Source organism: Ranitomeya imitator, chromosome 8, assembly GCF_032444005.1.
Source record: "Ranitomeya imitator isolate aRanImi1 chromosome 8, aRanImi1.pri, whole genome shotgun sequence".
Lineage (NCBI taxonomy): Eukaryota > Metazoa > Chordata > Amphibia > Anura > Dendrobatidae > Ranitomeya > Ranitomeya imitator.
Genome location: NC_091289.1, coordinates 15,405,295 through 15,428,304, shown reverse-complemented (window position 1 = coordinate 15,428,304; position 23,010 = coordinate 15,405,295). Strand labels below are relative to the sequence as shown.

The window sequence follows — 23,010 nt, the reverse complement described above, 5'->3', positions numbered from 1 at the left end:
AAGAAGCTGCGTACAGTGATCATCCTAGCAGCTCCAGAAGGGACATCTGCCCCCAATACCGTGTATACAGAGGGGTCCGGGGTGTCAGTTATGGCTGGTTGTCAGAATTGGAGAATGAGCCCTAATCGGAGGATTTCTGTCTGCAGAAGTGACTCCGGCAATACCCCGATGTGTCGCGGCATCTGCGAAATGCTGCAAGAGTCGCCCGAAGAGGAGGATGAAGGTGATGGGTCTGGTGGAAATCCGACTTATGTGCAGCAGCTGCAGAGGTAAGTGGCAGGGGGTCCGGGGGGGGGGGGTCATTAATGCAGAAAGTAAATTAGGACAGTGCATATCCTAAAATCACGTATCGCCCGCACCCCTAGTTAGTCTGCAGCATTTCCTGCACGATCCTGAAATAGTTAATCTTATAGAAATCTTGCAGAGAGCACAGGGTTAGTTGCCCGCTGATGACTTCCATCTTTGCCCTATGCACCTCCATACACAAAGATGGGCTTTGGCCATTTGTCCTCCCCCAGAGAGTTCAGGGGGGAGAGGCTCCTGCTGCAGGCAGTAAGGGCTGGGTGAATGCAGGTAGATGGGTAGAGGTCAGGAAGGGCGGAAAACAAAAATGACAATGCCATGTATACTTCTGTATGCTCAGGCACCAGGTTCTGGGGGCAGAGACCTTAAAAAGTCCGATCCGGATATGAAGCTTTAAGTGATGAGAGATTTTATTTTGTTTCCAAAGGATTTTGGGCGCTGATGGAGCTGAATACTTTCTGCATCCTCCCCCCATGGAGTTTCACATCAGCGCCTCCTTGCAAAGTATTCTGGACCAGATGGAAGGTAACGTGAAGCGCCTGGACCCCAATGTACCGTAAACTTGTCGCAACCTGCCATCTGTCACTCATAATATTGTGGTAGAGGGGTCTTAGGGTCCGGGGGCGACTGCTACCACTGCCCCCCATACAGTACTGCCCCTAACGCTGGATTAGAGAGCTGGTTTTGGCTGGGGAATCATTTAGTGAATGTAGCAGAGCTCAATTTGTCAGGAGACTCTCATAGAATGTAGAAGAGCCAAGCGGTGTAGCAGATGTGGATTTGTCAGTGAACTCATAGTGAATGTCCAAAAGCCTGGCAATTTAGCAGAGATTGGTTTGTGGGCAGAATCATATAGTGAAGATAGCAGATCCCAGGTGATGTAGCAGAGCTCAATTTGTCAGGAAAATTGCTTAGAAAATTCAGCAGAGCCCAGCGGTGTAGCAGATGTGGATTTACAAGTGAACTCACACAGTGAATGTACCAGAACCCGGAAATTTAGCATAGCGTGGTTTGTGAGGAGACTGACATAGTGAATGTAGCAGAGCCCAGGTGATGTAGCAGAGCTCAATTTGGCAGGAGACTCGCATAGAGAATGTAGATGAGCCCAGCGGTGTAGCAGAGTTGGATTTCATAGTGAATGTACCAGAACCCGGCAATTTAGCAGAGATGGGTTTGTGAGCCGGCTCAGATCGTGACTGTAGCAGAGCCCAGGTGATGTAGCAGAGCTGAGTTTGTCAGAAGGCACCTTAGCACCCTGTGTCGGATTACCATAAACTGATGGTGCAGAGGGGTAGAGAGAGACCGCTGCCAGAGGAAAAGGATGGAGAGACGGGGCAGCCACCAATCCTCCCATGCTGATTGTCAGGAGAATTAAATTAGGGCGACCTCTTAATTAGGACACTTGGTATGGAGACTCAGTCCGGCTTCTGGTTAGGCCCGGCTTATCTCCTCTCTTCCCATGGCTTCTTCCAGATACACCAGGAGCAGAAGAATTATGGAGAATCCTGCAAGAGAGATCAAAGCAGAAACTGAAGGTGGAATACGGGGAACCAATATCACAGGAAGAAGTGAGTTTGAAATAAAAAATCTCCAAAAATGTAGTTCAGTGACAGAAAGCATCTGCTTTTAGTCTTTTCCAGCGGCAATATATAGTTTGGCCTCCAGGTGGCGATACATCCCTTACAGTAAGATTCCAGCATTGTCAATGGTAACTTATTCCCAAATATCAAGTTCCCCCATATACACAGAACGGGGGATATCTTGCTGACCAGTAGAGATATTGAAAAAGGGAGCGGAGTTTTTACTGAAAGTGGTAGAACTTTTAGCCATCCAGTGGACCAAAGTTTGTGTTTGTTTTTTTTTTTTTTAAGATCAATCTGCTCAGGGACTTTTCTCAGCGTCCGATGATGCAGAAAGTGTCCAGAAAACGCCGTCAGCTCATCTACATCAGGCATCTGCTGGAGTCTCAACAAGACCAAACCGACCTTCTGCTCTCCCGTAATCCATTCCCTGACATGAACGACGACCTGGGGTTGGAGGGATCTACAAGATTTCTGCATCAGATTTTATAATCTACTGTTCCCTAAATCAGGTTTAGTAATATGTATATTTTTTTCTTTATACCGGTCAAAGCTCCAAAATCCCTGCAAAGCAAAAAAAACCAAAAACCTAAGTGATGAAATTTAGTTATAACCTTTAGCCACCACTAGGGGGAGCTCTAGAGCTGACTGCATACTGTTAGTGAGGTTAATGTACAAGCAGTGTGCAGGGAGCTCCCCCTGGTGGTAGCTGAGGGGACAGATCACTGCCTTCCTACGAAGTCAGTACACGTCTCCTGAAATACTCTGTGCAGCTGCATTTATTCCCACAATCTGGTTATTCACTGAATATTCCTTCCACATTCACATCTATTCTGGTAATATATGGAGAAATAAACAAAGTTCTAAACATATTCCAAACTTATTTTGATCTTTGTTAAATAAATGTCCAGTTACTGTGATGGAAGTGAAACGCTCATGTAATAAATCTTATTACGGGAAGAGATCAACTTCTTCCACCTTGTGTTTCCCATTTCTCTGCCTGCAGGGTCTTTGTAAATGTTCAGAAACCTCGTCAGTCCCCAAACATTTGGTATAAAAGGTAGAGAATCACCCCAAGAAGAACAACATATTCCACAGCATCAAAGATCGTAACTAGAGGAGTATGGACCCCAGGACAACGGCCCACCCACCAGCTCGATGCTCAGATGCCACAGTGATGCTGCCTTTATGCCTCCATGTATGAATAGCGCCCCCTATGTGCCTCAATGTGCTAATAACCTTGTCTGTGCCTACATAAATGAACAAATCCTCCTTTTGTACCTGGCTCTATATGATAATAATGCCCCAGTTGTATCCCTATATATTAACCCCCTCTGTGCCTCCATACAATGCAAGTCACCCCTTCTGTACCTCTGTATATATTAATAATGCCCTTCTGTGCCTCCATATAATGCAAGTTACCCCTTCTGAGCCCCCATACATTAATAATGCCCTCTCTGTGCCTCCATACATTAATAGTTCCCCCCCCTGTGTCGCCATACAATAATGCCCTCTCTGTGCCTCCATATAATAATGCCCTCTCTGTGCCTCCATATAATAATGCCCTCTGTGCCTCCATGTAATAATGCCCTCTGTGCCTCCCTACAATAATGCTCTTTGTGTCTCCATATAATGCCCCCTTCTGTGCCTCCATACAGTAATAATGCCCCCTCTGTGCCTCCATACATTAATAGTTCCCCCCTCTGTGTCGCCATACAATAACGCCCTCTTTGTGTCTCCATATAATAATGCCCCCTTCTATACCTACATATAATAATGCCCTCTTCTGTGCTTCCATACAGTAATAATAATGCCCTCTCTGTGCCTCCATGTAATAATGCCCTCTGTGCCTCCATGTAATAATGCCCTCTCTGTGCCTCCATATAATAATGCCCTCTTTGTGTCTCCATATAATAACACCCCCTTCTGTGCCTCCATACAGTAATAATGCCCCCTTCTGTGCTTCCATACATTAATAATGCCCCCTTCTGTGCCTCCATACAGTAATAAGCCCCTCTCCATGCCTCCATACATTAATAAGCCCCTCTCCATGCCTCCATACATTAATAAGCCCCTCTCCATACCTCCATACATTAAGCCCCTCTCCATGCCTCCATACATTAAGCCCCTCTCCATGCCTCCATACATTAATAAGCCCCTCTCCATGTCTCCATACATTAAGCCCCTCTCCACGCCTCCATACATTAATAAGCCCCTCTCTACGCCTCCATACATTAATAAGCCCCTCTCCATGCCTCCATACATTAATAAGCCCCTCTCCATGTCACAATACATTAATAAGCCCCTCTCCATGTCGCAATACATTAATAATGCCCTCTGTGTCCCCATACAGTAATAATGCTCCTTTATGTGAATAGCGAATATATATAAAAAAAAGCTCACCTATCCCCGCCCCCATGATTAGTAGTGTGACTCTGCAGCTTTCAACCCGGCCCAGGCGGTACGATGAAGTGATGTTATTGTGCCGCCTGACATCTTCCATACACCCGACCAAAATCCTAAAGTAGCTTGAGACTTACTAGAGTAATACGTGGGGCACGGGGCCAATGGCTCTCTGCTCCGCCACACGTGTCATCCGTACATGCGTCCCGCAGGCACATATAAAATTAAGAGAAGGGTCCTCCTGTTGTCCCGGCAGCATCATCCCAGCCGTTCGCGGTGGCATCTCTACATGTGGAGGGTCAACCCCTCTAGCTGCTATAGGACCCCTCCAGAAAGAAGCTCCAGGACAGGTTGTGCCCAATCTATAGACCCTGCAGCATTAGGACCAAGCCCTCCATTGTGAGAATTAAGGGGCCGAGTTGTAAGGTGTGCAGGGCGGTAGTCATGGTCAAGGGGCTCTGTTCCTGGCACCTCACAAATAAAGTGTCCTTGTCCATCAATGTTGTGCTGTGTATAATGCAGCGCACTCGCGTTCAGACCGGAGGCTATCCCTTCAGCCCTGGGATACTTCATCCAGCTCCACAGTATTCACAAGACCCGTCCCGTCTCCCTCACCTCATGCGTTTCCCCGTCTGTCTTCCACTTGTTGGAAGGGAATAAGGCACGCTTCCCAGTGCCTAGTTTGGGCCGTAGGTCCCGGATGTTACAGGAATGTCCACTGAAGTGAGTTGCTGACTTTGTCGTACTGCTGGAACAATACGTACTTCTCGTGCCCTCCAGCCATCTGACCTTGAACTTTTACTAAAACTTTATCTCTCAATCTAATCTAACCAGGAAGCACTCCCTTTTTTTTATTTGACCTTGCCCCTTCCCATGATGGGCTGCTCCCAACATATTAACTATATCTAACCCTGTGCACTACTTCCTACAACTAATATATGCCCACCACTGCACATTCCCCTTTCTTTCTATACACTATAAGCTCTATACTATAACTTCTGTCCTATCCCTATGCTTTCCGTATACACTACACATTAATAACATTGTACAGTAATTACTATATATTAGGAGAACCGCATACATTAGTGCCTATAAGGTTCTATGCACTTTACATTACACACTGCTATAAAAATGCAATAAAATCACCTATTTAACCACACATCTCGCAAATGTTGTTTTCAGGGGAGAGGCGTATGTCACTGCCTGTCACACAATTACAAAGTGATCTGATCCAGAATGAGGGGGGAGGGGTAATCATTTTGACTTTTGATCAAAATCCCAATTTTTTATTTTAATTTTCAGTAAAATTTTAAGCAAAATCTGTCCTATGCCCTGATCCCCCAACCGTTGTGTGCCTTTTCTACCACTGGCATCTCATTATGGCCCTGTAATGGGTATAACCATTGTGGTCGTAGCGGATTGTAATACTTGTAGTTGCCTCCAGGTGGCAGTATAGTCACAGGCACAATCGGAGGATTCGCTCCCCGGGTGGCTGATACCATTTATCACGCCCAGTGCTCTTTATTCTTTTCTGAGAGTCTCTGGATAGGAAATGTACCCAGGACGTGCCCAGACAGGGCCAGGCCCGCTGCGAGAAGCCGGAATATTAGTGTAATATCTGCCCAGGTGGGGAGCTGGGAACAAACATCCTGCTGCAGAGCGGGAGGAACAGCTATCCATGCAGCAGCGCCCTGGTATCCGTGCACACAGTGAGACCACCAGCAATCCGCTGTGCTCAGTTTCCCTGCAGCACCTCCACAGGAGAAATGAGGAATTGCACATTTCAGTGTTTTACCTGTAGGGGGCCCTGCAGGTGCACTCCAGCCTAAATGTACATAAAACCTGTAGATTTCTGGCAGCTCCCGGCAGATGTCGGCACATGCCGGGTGTTTACCTTCCACTATGTACTCAGCGCCTTCCCCTATAGATGGCGTCTCTGACAGACGCACAAAGGAGCGATCCATATCCCTGGGAACTCTCCACCTGGAGAAGGCCTGTTGAGCCCCTCCGGCACAGGTGGGGTTATCCCCTGGTTACCATAACAACCACAACAATTAGGAAGAGGAAACTGCTTTTTGGTGATTTTGAAATATCTATGTTCCTATATATATAATGTGTGTAGTTATATGTTCATTGTATGTGACGTGGGAGCACTGTAGATGTCACTGTTATGGGGGGCACTGTAGGTGTCACTGTTATGGGGGCTCTGTAGGTGTCACTGTTATGGGAGTACTGTGGATGTCACTGTTATTGGGGAGCACTGTAGGTGTCACTGTTATGGGGGGCACTGTAGATGTCACTTATGGGGGCTCTAGGTGTCACTGTTACGTGAGTACTGTCGATGTCACTGTTATGGGGGCTCTGTAGGTGTCACTGTTACGTGAGTACTGTCGATGTCACTGTTATGGGGGCTCTGTAGGTGTTACTGTTATGGGAGTACTGTGGATATCACTGTTATGGGAGTACTGTGGATGTCACTGTTATGGGAGTACTGTGGATGTCACTGTTATGGGAGTACTGTGAATGTCACTGTTATGGGGGGACACTGTAGATGTCACTTATGGGGGCTCTGTAGGTGTCACTGTTATGGGAGTACTGTGGATGTCACTTATGGGAGCTCTGTAGGTGTCACTGTTATGGGGGGTACTGTAGATGTCACTTATGGGGGCTCTGTAGGTGTCATTGTTATGGGGGCTCTGTAGGTGTCACTGTTATGGGAGTACTGTGGATGTCACTGTTATGGGGGGCACTGTGGATGTCACTGTTATGGGGGGCACTGTAGATGTCACTGTTATGGGGGCTCTGTAGGTGTCACTGTTATGGGGGCTCTGTAGGTGTCACTGTTATGGGGGCTCTGTAGGTGTCACTGTTATGGGGGCTCTGTAGGTGTCACTGTTATGGGGGCTCTGTAGGTGTCACTGTTATGGGGGCTCTGTAGGTGTCACTGTTATGGGGGCTCTGTAGGTGTCACTGTTATGGGGGGGGGCACTGTAGATGTCAGTGTTATGGGGGGGCACTGTGGATGTCACTGTTATGGGGGGGCACTGTAGATGTCACTTATGGGGGGCTCTGTAGGTGTCACTTATGGGAGTACTGTGGATGTCACTGTTATGGGGGGCACTGTAGGTGTCACTGTTATGGGAGTACTGTGGATGTCACTGTTATGGGAGTACTGTGGATGTCACTGTTATGGGAGTACTGTGGATGTCACTGTTATGGGGGGGCACTGTAGATGTCACTTATGGGGGCTCTGTAGATGTCATTGTTATGGGGCTCTGCGTTTTTCACTGTTATGGGGCTCTGTATATGTCACTGTTATGGGGCTCTGCGTTTTTCACTGTTATGGGGCTCTGTAGGACTTATCAGTCAATATGTGAAATATTTGGCTGTAACAGAAGATAGTTTATTCTCCGAAGGGCTGGAGAGCGACACAATAATGGTTGTCAGCAGGAACAGTGAAGCATGGTGGAGGACCCTGTGAGTTTCTGGCTGCATTTCAGTAAATTAAGTTGTGGATTTGGTCAGGATTAGTGGTGTCCTCATTGGTGAGAAATCCAGGCAGATACTTATCCATCATGTAATACCATCAGGGAGGCTTCTGATTGGCTCCAAATTTATTCTGCAGCCGGACAAAGCCCCCTAACATCCAGCCAATGTAATTAAGAACGAGGAGTCCTGGAGGTGATGATCCGGCCCCCGCAGATCCCTGATCTCGCATCATCCAGTCTGTCTGGGATCAGAAGACACAGAAGGATCCGCACAAGCCTCATACACAGAAGATCTGGGGTCAGCTCTCCAAGATGTTTGGAAGAAACTCCTTCAATAACTGTGTACAAGTGACTGAGAAGTGATGGAGGCGACGGGCGGTCACCAGATACTACTGATGGAGGCGAAGGGCGGTCACCAGGTACTGATGATGGAGGCGACGGGCGGTCACCAGATACTGATGATGGAGGCGACGGGCAGTCACCGAATATTGATGATGGAGGTGATGGGCAGTCACCAGATACTGATGATGGAGGCGACGAGCGGTCACCAGTTACTGATGATGGAGGCGACGGGCGGTCACCAGGTACTGATGATGGAGGCAACGGGCGGTCACCAGGTACTGATGATGGAGGCAACGGGCGGTCACCAGGTACTGATGATGGAGGCGATGGGCAGTCACCAGATACTGATGATGGAGGCGACGAGCGGTCACCAGTTACTGATGATGGAGGCGACGGGCGGTCACCGAATACTGATGATGGAGGCGACGGGCAGTCACCAGGTAGTGATGGTGGAGGCTACGGGCGGTCACCGAATACTGAGGATGGAGGCGACGGGCAGTCACCAGGTACTGATGATGGAGGTGACGGGCGCTCACCAGTTACTGATGATGGAGGCGACGGGCGGTCACCGAATACTGATGATGGAGGCGACGAGCGGTCACCAGTTACTGATGATGGAGGCGACGAGCGGTCACCAGTTACTGATGATGGAGGCGACGGGCGGTCACCGAATACTGATGATGGAGGCGACGAGCGGTCACCAGTTACTGATGATGGAGGCGACGGGCGGTCACCGAATACTGATGATGGAGGCGACGGGCAGTCACCAGGTAGTGATGGTGGAGGCTACGGGCAGTCACCGAATACTGAGGATGGAGGCGACGGGCAGTCACCAGGTACTGATGATGGAGGTGACGGGCTGTCACCGAATACTGATTGATACAAATAAACCATTATCACTTCTGTCTTTGGAAGCTTCTTACTCTGCAGCATTTTTTTCACACCTGTCTAAAACTTTTGCACAGAACGGAATATTCTCAGGGTGCCTCATATTCTGTACTAACCACCCTGCGCATTTATGTCATCTGCAGAAACATTACACGTGAGTGAAATATGAGCCGCAGAACAATGGCCGCAATATCAAAGGTTATAACTTACAAAAGCCGTAACCATACACCCGTGTTTGTCTCTACACCCTGCCGAAGCTGCTACGATCCCATCTGCTCTCTCGCAGCACCCAGATCAATCTCTGCAGAGGGTAAAAAAAGAAGAAAAAAAAAAGAGCTGGGCACATTAATCACCCGGAGGTAATCAGGTACGTGTAGGAAACAGGGAATAATAACCGCAGGCAAACCCAGCGACAGGTCTCGCCCAGCTCGCTTCTTGGCAGGGGCGCAGCAGCGTGCAGGATACACCCCACAGCTATGAAAAAAAAAGGATATCACAAGGAAGATAATCCTCAAGACTGAGCAAGAGGCGGCTTATTCCACCCCGGACTCCCGAGCAGCAGGTGACTCGCACAACTTCCTTATTACTTGCTCCTTTAAGACTTTATATCAGGATCTATGAGACAAGTTACATTGTTGCTGCACTAAAACTTTGCCTGATACAGATGTAGCAGAGCTGAGTCTGTCATCTAACTCTTAGGCATTGCTTTATCTGTTTATTGCGATTGTCCTCTGCGTCAAGGTAAGGCGATAGGTTTACCTGCAGTCCTATGTAAGATTGCAGATGACACATCTTGACCCAGGGTCATTAACAAACTTGGCTCTGCTGCATCTTCATATTTCTAGGGGTCGGGTTGTATGTAGTCTGATTGAGTAGAGGTGATAATTTGCAGCTTCCGGCAGTTGTAGGGTGCGTCCGTATATTATTATATTACCCTACATTGTCGTATTGGATAAATATAATTTCTGTTACATATTTATTTGTTTACTGCATTATGGTAGATTGATATTTAATGGAACACAACATAACACTATTCTTCCGTTATCAGCCATTCGTTATATATTTTATAAAGGGGGGTTGTCCACTTCCCGGACAGACCCTCTTCAAATTACCGTAAGTAGAAATTGCCACTTGCCATAAATGTTATATATATGCCGCTGTTCTCCTGAATCCAGTGATGTTTTCCTTTTGTTCCTGCGCCTCTGCGTTACTGAAATATTGACCCTTATTTCTTGTATATAAGTCCACATTTATTAGCCAAGTGGGCGTGGTCATCTACTCTTCTTGTCTTCAGGACCACGCCCACTTGATTTTTAAAAAAAGACTAGATTTATATACAGGATATAAGGGGTCATATCTCAGGAACGGAGAGGCGCAGGAAGAAAAGAAAAACAATGCTGGACTCAGGAGAACAGCAGGTAAGTCTTATGTAGTCTTATAGATTTTTTTTTGCAAGCATTCTGGGAGTTGTAGTTCCACAGCTGCAGACTACTGTCAGAATTGCAACATTTTCTCAGACCTGATCTGCTGTGGATTTAATGCACTGTTGATTTTTTCCATATTACGTTCATCATACTGAATTGTGGGAGAATAACCAGGGCTATGTGTGCCAGGCCTGCCGGGACATGTGAGTGAGCATGGCAATACGTGCCTGTTTTTACTTGTATGTTTATATAGGATACAGTAAGAAAAATGCCTGTACTCCCATCCCCATGAATACGGACAATCTCCTCTTATTAGGATAGAAATCTAGTGCGGACTCATTTTTTCATATCTCTTTAGAGTGTTAGCAATTTGTTTATCTGATACAGAGCTCCGAATTCTCTGCATAGACATAAATAGAAGCCTGGCTGTCTGCAGTCACCACTAGAGGGAGCTCTCTGAATACAGATTTATCATAGAGCTCAATGTATTATCAGATTGCAGTGAGCTCCCTCTAGTGGTGACTGCAGGAAGACAAAGTTGATTTTTGTTTTTCATCTCTAACAATGTAAGGGGTTTGTATTGGAAAAACAAAGTTTAAACTGCTATAAGAATTTCTGAAAAATGTAATGACTCGGATCTAAAAGTGACAAAATGTGAAAATCCGCACTTTCTCCATGCCGCCTGCACTGTGAAGTGATCAGCACCTGCAAGAGTATAGTGAGTGCCTACCTGGAGTTGTTAATGCAGAGATCAACATGTGAGATGAGTTTTTCTTCAGCTGCTGCACTTTGTAAAGGCAGCAACCAAAATGATAAAGCTTAGTATAATGAAGTGAAGTTTGTTATCTCAGTCAAATATCTGGGAAATTGGGCACCGCCATGGGGACGGCAACTATAGGAACCAATTCTTACACTTCTTCGGCTATATAAAAAGCTAAGGATATTAGGAAGTGTGTCAAATTAAGTGCCATGCAGGGTGTAGAAGCCAATGACTTTACACTGCTGCGCTGTGCAGAGGCAGCAAGATACAGAGATGATACAAGAATAGCACGGAATGACTGAAGTCAGTATTGATATTGAATCAACTGTACACACAGTAGATCCAAAAATGTCTTCATTCATCAGAAGAACTGATTTTATAAACTTACACTTTTTATTACTCTTAGGGTGAGATACTGTTTTTGAGTTATGCTTATGTTTAGATGTAAGGGCTAGGGTTAGGCTTAGTGCTAGAATTATGTATGGAATTAGGGCTAGGATAAGGCTTAAAGCTATAGTTAATTTAGAGCTAGGTTTAGAATTAGAGCTAGGGTTAGGATTAGGCTTTAGGTTACGGATAGGACGAGGATAATAAAATTGTTATATAAAAAAAATCAAAATAAATAAAATAAAAAGTTATATGCTGTTTTTAAAAAATTTAGTGAAAAGCAAAACAAAACTAGGACGTCAAAGGGCAAACTATAATTACATCAGTTTTTCTGAAATTGCAATACATGCACTTGAGGGAAAAGGGGTTTAATAATGAACACAGGTTAGGGGGTGCAAAATAATTGGCGGTAATTGTCACTTTCTCGAAGGAGCGGGACTTACATACATTATACAGCAGGGGGCGGCAATGAGCACAGGCCCACTGTAAAGAGGATGGGAGACTTGTCTCGGGGCATGATGGGAGTGATAGTTTTTTCTTACTCTCACTATCAGTCACCATTAGTTCACATGCAGTGATGCATATATCAAATATTCTAAAAATAATGTTTATTCATCAAATGGGACATGATACATCATTGCAAAAGTTTGTACACCCCAAGTCTAAGCTTTAAAATTATAATAGCTCTCATCCATCCAAATTGGATTTTGGCTGAGGGATGCGGGTCACAGGTCAGTCCCACAGTAAGCAAACTGTGATCAGGCCTCATTTATTCTTTTCAATAGAAAATGGAAATCCTTCGGAGGACAATTCACCCATCAGCCCCCGGCAGGGTGGGCATGTCACCGAAATGTACAATGAAGGGCTTAAGACAAAGGGGATATTTTTAATTAGCTGTATTGTAAGGCCTAATTCTTTTTATTCAATAATCTGTGACTTAAAGGGGTGCAGAGGATATAATTGTACCCCGATCTTACTGGACCAAGTGCCCACCAAGCAGCGCCACCCCTACTTCCTGAATGGGTCAAAACCTAAGGTTATGGCTTGTTCACTATCATCGTTAGGAAAAGCCAGGTGATGGAAATTTCCAGCTTTATAAAAACCCAGCCTCCTCCAACTCCTCAGTTTGAAATGTGATTAAGAAATGACAGTTACCAGGAACAGTGGAGGTCAAGATGAGGTCTGGAAGACCAAGCAGAATTTCGGTGAGAGCTGCTCATAAGATTGCTACAGAGGCAAATCAGGACCCCCCGCTTGACTACAAAAGACCTTTAGAAAGATTTTGCAGACTCTGGAGTTGTAGTACATTGGTCTACTGTTCAGAGACACCTGCACATATATGGCTTTCAGGGATGAGTCATCAGAAGAACACCTCTCCTGCATCCTCACCAATAAATTCAGCGTCTGAAGTATGCAAAAGGACATCTAAACAAGCCTGATGCATTTTGGTAACAAATCCTGTGGACCTATGAGGATAAAATAGAACTCTGGTCACAATGATCAAAGGTTTGTGTGGAGAAAAAAGGGCACAGAATTTCAGGAAAAGAAAATCTCGCAAACCATTAACCATGGGGGTGGATCAATCATGCTTTTGGGGCTGTGTTGGAGCCAATGGCACGGGGAACATTTCACGGGTAGAGAGAAGAATGGATTCAATGAAATTTCAACAAATTCTTGATGCAAACATAACACCATATGTAAAAAAGCTGACGGTGAGAAGAAAATGACTTCTACAAATGTATAATGATTAGTGATGAGCGAGTATACTCGTTGCTCAGGTTTTCCAGAGCACACCGGGGTGACCTCTGAGTATTTATGACTGCTCGGAGATTGTTTTCATCGCGGCAGCTGAATGATTTACAGCTACTAGCTGTAAATATGTATGTATGTATGTATATATATATATATATATAGATATATATATATATGTGTGTGTGTATATATATATATATATATATATATATATATATATATATAAATATATATATATATATATTTTATATATATTTTATATATAGAGAGAGAGAGAGAGATATTGCTCAAAAAAATAAAGGGAACACTAAAATACCACATCCTAGACATCTTTGAATAAAATATTCCAGTTGCAAATTTTTATTCATTGCATAATGGAATGTGTTCTGAACAGTAAAACATAACAATTATCAATGTAAATGAAAAGTAATATCCCATGGAGGTCTGGAGTTGGAATGATGCTCAAAATCAAAGTGGAAAATTAAGTTACAGACTGATCCAACCTCAGTGGAAATGCCTCATGACAAGGAAAAGATGTTCAGTAATGTGTGTGGCCTCCACGTGCCTGTATGATCTCCTTACAACGCCTGGGCATGCTCCTGATGAGGTGGCGGATGGTCTCCTGAGGGATCTCCTCCCAGACCTGGACTAAAGCATCTGCCAACTCCTGAACAGTCTGTGGTGCAACGTGATGTTGGTGGATGGAGTGAGACATGATGTCTCAGATGTGTTCAATCGGATTCAGGTGTGGGGAACGGGCGGGCCAGTCCATAGCTTCAACGTCTTCATCTTGCAGAAACTGCTGACACACTCCAGCCACATGAGGTCTGGCATTGTCCTGCATTAGGAGGAACCCAGGGCCAACCACACCAGCATATGGTCTCACAAGGGGTCTGAGGATCTCATCTCGGTACCTAATGGCCGTCAGGCTACCTCTGGAAAGCACATGAAGGGCTGTGCGGCCCTCCAAAGAAATGCCACCCCACACCATTACTGACCCATTGCCTAACCGGTCATGCTGAAGGATGTTGCAGGCAGCAGATCGCTCTCCACGGCGTCTTCAGACTCTGTCACGTCTGTCACATGTGCTCAGTGTGAACCTGCTTTCATCTGTGAAGAGCACAGGGCGCCAGTGGTGAATTTGCCAATCCTGGTGTTCTGTGGCAAATGCCAAGCATCCTGCACAGTGTTGTGCTGTGAGCGCAATCCCCATTTTTGGACGTTGGGCACTCAGACCATCCTCATGGAGTCTCTTTCTAAGGCCTCTTTTCCATTTGCGAGAAAAAAAAGGTCCGATTTACGGACCGAAAAAAACGGATGTAACGTATGTGATTGTCATGCGATTTTATTTTTTATTTTTTTTATTGCAACATCCATATGACATCCGTATTGCTGTCCGATTTTTACGCACTGGTGTCCTTTGAAAAGCCAGTAATTCAGTGCAGTGTACAGTAAAATCACACTGACAGGTTAGAGTTGATATATACACAAAGAATATGTATATATATATATATATATATATATATATATATATATATATATATATATATATATATGAGACACACATATATAGATAGATAGATAGACAAATATATATACTGTATATATTTAATGCAGCGCTAGATAGCAGAAAAGCCGGTAATTCAATTGCCGGCTTTTCATTTCTCCTTCACAAACCCGACATGATATGAGACATGGGTTACATTAGCAGGCTTCTGCTTGTAAAATTAGTTAACCCCTTCAGATGGATTTACATCGTGGGACGAGACAGATCATCGGAAGGTATGTATATTGTTGTTTTTTTTATTTTACCTTTTTTACAGATCGAGGGTCTTCAGGTGGATTACCAGTATAATAAAATATTACAAAAACCTGTGTATTTATTTCATTAAAATACTTTGTAATAATGTGTGTGTGTTTTTTAACAATTTCATACTATTGGATTAATAATGGATAGGTGTCATAATTGACGCCTCTCCATTATTAACCCGGCTTAATGTCACCTTACAATAGCAAGGTGACATTAACCCTTCATTACCCCATATCCCACCACTACTCTGGAATGGGAAGAGAGTGGCCAAGTGCCAGAATAGGCGCATCTTCCAGGTGTGCCTTTTCTGGGGTGGCTGGGGGCAGATGTTTTTAGCCAGGGGGGAGGGGGGAAAAACCATGGTCCCTCTCCAGGCTATTATCTGCCCTCAGTCACTGGCTTTACCACTCTGGCGGAGAAAATAGCGCGGGAGCCCACGCCAATTTTTTTCCGCGATTTAACCCTTTAATAGCTAGAGCGCCCAAATTTTGCACATACACACTACTAACATTAGTAGTGTGGAATATGCAAAAAAAAAAAAGGGATATGAGATGGTTTACTGTATGTAAACCATGTCTCATATCATGTCGGGTTTGTGAAGATAGGAAAAGCCGGCAATTGAATTACCGGCTTTTCTGCTATCTAGCGCTGCATTAAATATAAATATATATATATATATATATATATATAGGTGTCTCCTTGATATATATATATATATATATACAGTGGGGCAAAAAAGTATTTAGTCAGTCAGCAATAGTGCAAGTTCCACCACTTAAAAAGATGAGAGGCGTCTGTAATTTACATCATAGGTAGACCTCAACTATGGGAGACAAACTGAGAAAAAAAAATCCAGAAAATCACATTCTGTTTTTTTAACATTTTATTTGCATATTATGGTGGAAAATAAGTATTTGGTCAGAAACAAACAATCAAGATTTCTGGCTCTCACAGACCTGTAACTTCTTCTTTAAGAGTCTCCTCTTTCCTCCACTCAATACCTGTAGTAATGGCACCTGTTTAAACTTGTTATCAGTATAAAAAGACACCTGTGCACACCCTCAAACAGTCTGACTCCAAACTCCACTATTGCGAAGACCAAAGAGCTGTCAAAGGACACCAGAAACAAAATTGTAGCCCTGCACCAGGCTGGGAAGACTGAATCTGCAATAGCCAACCAGCTTGGAGTGAAGAAATCAACAGTGGGAGCAATAATTAGAAAATGGAAGACATACAAGACCACTGATAATCTCCCTCGATCTGGGGCTCCACGCAAAATCCCACCCCGTGGGGTCAGAATGATCACAAGAACGGTGAGCAAAAATCCCAGAACCACGCGGGGGGACCTAGTGAATGAACTGCAGAGAGCTGGGACCAATGTAACAAGGCCTACCATAAGTAACACACTACGCCACCATGGACTCAGATCCTGCAGTGCCAGACGTGTCCCACTGCTTAAGCCAGTACATGTCCGGGCCCGTCTGAAGTTTGCTAGAGAGCATTTGGATGATCCAGAGGAGTTTTGGGAGAATGTCCTATGGTCTGATGAAACCAAACTGGAACTGTTTGGTAGAAACACAACTTGTCGTGTTTGGAGGAAAAAGAATACTGAGTTGCATCCATCAAACACCATACCTACTGTAAAGCATGGTGGTGGAAACATCATGCTTTGGGGCTGTTTCTCTGCAAAGGGGCCAGGACGACTGATCCGGGTACATGAAAGAATGAATGGGGCCATGTATCGTGAGATTTTGAGTGCAAACCTCTTTCCATCAGCAAGGGCATTGAAGATGAAACGTGGCTGGGTCTTTCAACATGACAATGATCCAAAGCACACCACCAGGGCAACAAAGGAGTGGCTTCGTAAGAAGCATTTCAAGGTCCTGGAGTGGCCTAGCCAGTCTCCAGATCTCAACCCTATAGAAAACCTTTGGAGGGAGTTGAAAGTCTGTGTTGCCAAGCGAAAAGCCAAAAACATCACTGCTCTAGAGGAGATCTGCATGGAGGAATGGGCCAACATACCAACAACAGTGTGTGGCAACCTTGTGAAGACTTACAGAATACGTTTGACCTCTGTCATTGCCAACAAAGGATATATTACAAAGTATTGAGATGAAATTTTGTTTCTGACCAAATACTTATTTTCCACCATAATATGCAAATAAAATGTTAAAAAAACAGACAATGTGATTTTCTGGATTTTTTTTTCTCAGTTTGTCTCCCATAGTTGAGGTCTACCTATGATGTAAATTACAGACGCCTCTCATCTTTTTAAGTGGTGGAACTTGCACTATTGCTGACTGACTAAATACTTTTTTGCCCCACTGTATATATATATATATATATATATATATATATATATATATATATACACACACAGGGTGGAGCGCGGTAATTTGCTTTTTTGCACTGCATGCTGTGGCGGCACTGTCGGTCGAAAAGAGGGGAGAGTGGGTGTGGCTTACAGTGGCTGATGGGAGATTTGTATTCCTCTGCCTTTCAGTTGCCATCATGCAGTGGACACGTGAGGAGAGGTCATTTTGTGTTGAAGCGTATTTTTCAAATGCCCACTCGATCATTGCAGTGCAGAGTGCTTTTCGTTTACAATTCGCTGTTCCTCCATGCGGACGTGTTCCTGGACGGCAATCAATTGTAAATTGGGTGAATGCATTCAGAACAGCAGGGAATGTGTCATGTGTACGAAGGGGACCTGAGAGAAGGATTACAACACCACAAAACATCGAGAGAGTTAGAGCAGCAGTACTGCAATCTCCGAAACGCTCTGCTCGGAAGCAATCATTTGCTCTTGGCATTTCAAGACGTTCTCTCCACCGGATTCTTCATGATGAACTGAATTTTCACCCGTATAAAATGTGCGTGGTCCAACATTTGTCAGCATGGGACTATTTGACACGGCGGACCTCTTGTGAAGACATGTTAGCAGCGATACCCCGTGACGCAATTGTGTTTTTTTCTGATGAGGCACATTTTCACCTCAGTGGGTGTGTAAACAAACAAAATATGCGTTACTGGAGTGAAACAAACCCCAGAGAAGTTCACGAGAGACCTCTGCATTCGGACCGCGTCACTGTGTGGTGCGCCATATCACGAGTAGGCATCATTGGTCCTTACTTTTTTCAGGATAATGGTCGTGCCATAACTGTGAACTCCGAACAGTACTTGTCTATGATACAGGATTATTTTCAGCCGGCTCTTGAGGCAATGGAACTAGAGGATACATGGTTCCAACAGGATGGTGCCACTGCACACACAGCGAGGGTTACCATGAATTGTTTGAGGCAAATGTTTCCTGGACGGCTTATCTCTTTGAGGGGAGATGTGAACTGGCCAGCACGCTCACCAGATTTAGCCCCATGCGATTTTTTCCTTTGGGGTTACCTGAAGTCTAAGGTGTATATCAACCGTCCCAACACCTTGGAAGACCTAAGGAACAATATTGAAGCTGAAATTGGCAGAATACCAGTGGACATGCTTGTTAGAGTTCATGAAAACTTCAGAAAACGTATGCAGCAGTGTGTGGATAGCGAAGGTCGACATTTGCCAGATACACTATTTAAAACCATGTAATTTAAAAATTCCATTACTGTTCAGTATAATTAAAATATAAAATAAATTTTTCTAATGATCATAATTTTTTTATTTCATTCCCAAATCAGCAAATTACCGCGCTCCACCCTGTGTGTGTATATGTGTATATATATGTATATATGTATATATACCTATTCTATGTGTATATATCTAATCTAACCTGTCAGTGTGATTTTACTGTACACCACGCTGAATTACCGGCTTTTCAAAGGACACCGGTGCGTAAAAATCGGACAGCACTCGCATGGTGCGAGTGCTGTGCAATTTTTTCGTCACACCCATTGACTTGCATTGGCGAGTCTCGTCCGAGAATCGCAGCAATATGCAGCATGCTGCGATTTTTTTCTCAGTCCGATTTCAGCTGAGAAAAAAATCGCAAATGGAATGTCACCTATTGACTAACATTGGTCTGAGTGCAATCCAATTTTTTATCGGATTGCACTCGTCCGTTTTCCTCGCAAGTGGAAAAGAGGCCTAATCGTTTGTGCAGACATGCACATTTGTGGCCTGCTGGAGGTCATTTTGCAGGGCTCTGGCAGTGCTCCTCCTGTTCCTCTTTGCACAAAGGCTGAGGTAGCGGTCCTGCTGCTGGGTTGTTGCCCTCCTACGGCCCCCTCCATGTCCCATGTCTCCTGGTGTACTGGCCTGTCTCCTGGTAGCGCCTCTGGACACTACACTGACAGACACAGCAAACCTTCTTGCCACAGCTCACAATGATGTGCCATCCTGGATGAGCTGCACTACCTGAGCCACTTGTGTGGTTGTAGAGTCCGTCTCATGCTACCACAAGTATGAAAGCAGAACCAACATTCAACAGCATTTGAAATTGATTGTTGTTGTTTTCTTCATCCCAACCCTAACCCATCTCTTCAACCTATCACTAACAACTGGTGTTTTCCCCTCAAGCTTTAAACGTGCCTCCATCACACCTATCCTCAAAAAGCCTTCTCTTGACCCATCCTCTGTATCTAGCTATCGCCCTATATCACTTCTCCCCTATGCCTCCAAACTACTGGAACAACACGTCCATCTTGAACTGTCCTCCCATCTCTCTTCTTGCTCCCTCTTTGACCGCTTACAATCTGGCTTCCGGTCACACCACTCCACTGAAACTGCCCTAACGAAGGTCACCAATGATCTATTAACCGCCAAGAGCAAGCGACACTACTCTGTCGTCCTCCTCCTGGACCTGTCGGCTGCCTTTGACACAGTGGACCATTCCCTATTACTACAGACCCTCTCATCCCTTGGCATCACAGAATTGGCCCTATCCTGGATCTCGTCATACCTAACAGACCGGACATTCAGCGTCTCCCACTCACACACCACCTCCTCACCTCGCCCCCTATCTGTCGGAGTCCCGTAAGGTTTAGTCCTTAGGCCCCTGCTCTTCTCCATTTACACTTTTGGCCTGGGACAGCTCATAGAATCTCACGGATTTCTGTATCACCTCTATGCTGCCGACACACAGATCTACATCTCTGGACCAGATATCACCTCCCTACTAACCAGAATCCCTCAATGTCTATCCGCTATTTTATCCTTCTTCTCCGCTAGATTTCTAAAACTTAACATGGACAAAACAGAATTCATCATCTTTCCCCCATCTCACACGACCCCCTCAACGAAACTATCCATTACAGTAAATGGCTGTCCACTCTCCCTAGTCCCACAAGCTCGCTGCCTCGGGGTAATCCTTGACACTGATCTCTCCTTCAAACCACATATCTAAGCCCTTTCCACTTCCTGCCGACTTCAACTCAAAGATATTTCACGGATCCGTACATTCCTAAACCAAGAATCTGCAAAAACCCTAGTCCATGCCCTCATCATCTCTCGCTTTGACTACTGCAACCTCCTGCTCTGTGGCCTCCCCTCTAACACTCTCGCACCCCTCCAATCTATTCTAAACTCTGCTGCCCGACTAATCCACCTGTCCCCCTGCTATTCCCCGGCCTCTCCCCTCTGTCAATTCATTCACTGGCTCCCCATTGCCCAGAGACTCCACTACAAAACCCTAACCATGACGTACAAAGCCATCCACAACCTGTCTCCTCCATACATCTGTGACCTCGTCTCCCTGTACTTTCCTGCACGCAACCTCCGATCCTCACAAGATCTCCTACTCTACTCCCCTCTTATCTCCTCTTCCCACAATCACATACAAGATTTCTCTCGCGTATCACCCCTACTCTGGAACTCTCTACCACAACATATCAGTCTCTAGCCTACCATCGAAACCTTCAAAAAGAACCTGAACACCCACCTCTTCCGACAAGCCTACAACCTGCAGTAACCACCGATCGCGATCGACCAAACCGCTGCATGACCAGCTCTACCCTCACCTACTGTATCCTCACCCATCCCTTGTAGATTGTGAGCCCTCACAGGCAGGGTCCTCTCTCCTCCTGTACCAGTTATGACTTGTATTTTTTAAGATTATTGTACTTGTTATGTATAACCCTCCTCACATGTAAAGCGCCATGGACTAAATGGCGTTATAATAATAAATAATAATAATAAAGTGTTCCCTTTATTTTTTTGAACAGTATATATATATATATATATATATATATATATATATATATATATATATATATATATATATATATAATGTATGTTTTGCCTAAAATACAAAGGAATTGTGTCCTCTTTACCTTTAGTCCTTTTAGAGATCTTTTTAACTTTAACTTGCTTATCTGTTCACCGTAACAGTAATTTTGGCCCTGGGGGCCCAAAGTTTTTCATGCCACACATGCCGCTGTAGCACCCTCATAACACGTTTATATATGTACCACATATTTGTATTGAAATGCCCAAATAAAATTCCCATACAATGACCAGATAAGACTAAAATACAGTGCCTATTTATTCCATTTAGTGCCCTCATAACCTTTGACTATATAATTGTCTAAGGTCCACTTCTGTCTGTCTGTCTTTCTGTCTGTCACGGATATTCATTGGTCGCGGCCTCTGTCTGTCATGGAAATCCAAGTCGCTGATTGGTTGTGGGCGTTTTGCCATGACCAATCAGCGGCGGCCATAGTCTGGCAGCGAAATGGCCGCTGCTTTACTGCCCTGCAGTCAGCACTGAGCGCTCACACAGGGTTAATGCCAGCGTTAACGGACCGCGGTGTAACGCACTCCGTTAACGCAGCTATTAACCCTGTGTGACCAACTTTTTAATATTGATGCTGCGTATGCAGCATCAATAGTAAAAAGATCTAATGTTACAAAAAAAAAAGGGTATTCTCACCTTCCGACGTCTCCCGCTGTCCTCGGCAGTGCAAGCGGCAGGTTCCGGTGCCAAGGATGCTATGCGAGAAGGACCTGCCATGACATCACGCTGTGCAATACACAACGTGACTGTGTTATATACTACGTGGCTGTGCAATATACTGCGTGGCTCTACAATATACTACGTGGCTATGTTATATACTATGTGGCTCTGCTATATTCTACGTGGCTGACCAATATACTACATACCTGTGCAATACACTACGTGGCTGTGTTATATACTACGTAGCTCTGTTATATACTACATAGCTATGTTATGTACTACGTCGGTTGAGTTATATACTACGTCACTGTGCAATATAGTACGTAGCCTGTGCTATATACTACCTACATATTCTAGAATACCTGATACGTTAGAATCGGGCCACCATCTAGTTTTGTATAACAATATCACAATATTCTATTCAATGGCACAGTGAAAAGCATCATAGTGTCCAAATAATACCGCAAAACAATTCCTAAATAAAAGCTTTCTCACATAGTGCCTTTATAGAACTCATATATTTACATCATAATTATGACCTTTAATTCCCAAATAAAGCTGTCATAGTGTGAAAATATAACTGCAATATAATGACTAAATAATACTGCCATGTAGTGCCCACATACTAGAGCATAAAGTATTCAGCCCAAATAATACCACCATTTAGATCAATGCTGAGTAGTATATAGAAAACTGTGTAATTGTTATATAGGGGTCTACAATACATTTATATGGTAATTAGTGATGAGCAAGTATACTCGTTGCTCGGGTTTTCCTGAGCATGCTCAGGTGATCTCCGAGTATTTGTAAGTGCTCGGAGATTTAGTTTTTGTCACCTCAGCTGAATGATTTATGGCTACTAGACAGGCATACGAGCAACGAGTATATTCGCTCATCACTAATGGTAATGTAACTTAATTTGACACACTGACCAACATCCTCAGCTTCTTTATATAACAGAAGGGGTGCAAGAATCAACTCTTG

At 44.5% G+C, this 23,010-nt stretch overlaps 1 protein-coding gene across 2 annotated transcripts in view; it reads left to right on the top strand.

The window, feature by feature from the left end:
• The first annotated feature begins 9,410 nt into the window (after positions 1–9,410).
• Positions 9,411–23,010, top strand: part of LOC138647400 (laminin subunit beta-1-like) — a 77,426-nt gene continuing 63,826 nt past the window's right edge. The window contains exon 1 of one of the 2 annotated variants that reach the window (XM_069736377.1): positions 9,411–9,566. The gene's annotated coding sequence lies outside the window, so the exon portion shown is untranslated. Of the gene's footprint in view, positions 9,567–10,472; positions 10,632–23,010 lie in introns of those variants that run through there. The other variant, XM_069736376.1, reaches the window with a different exon arrangement.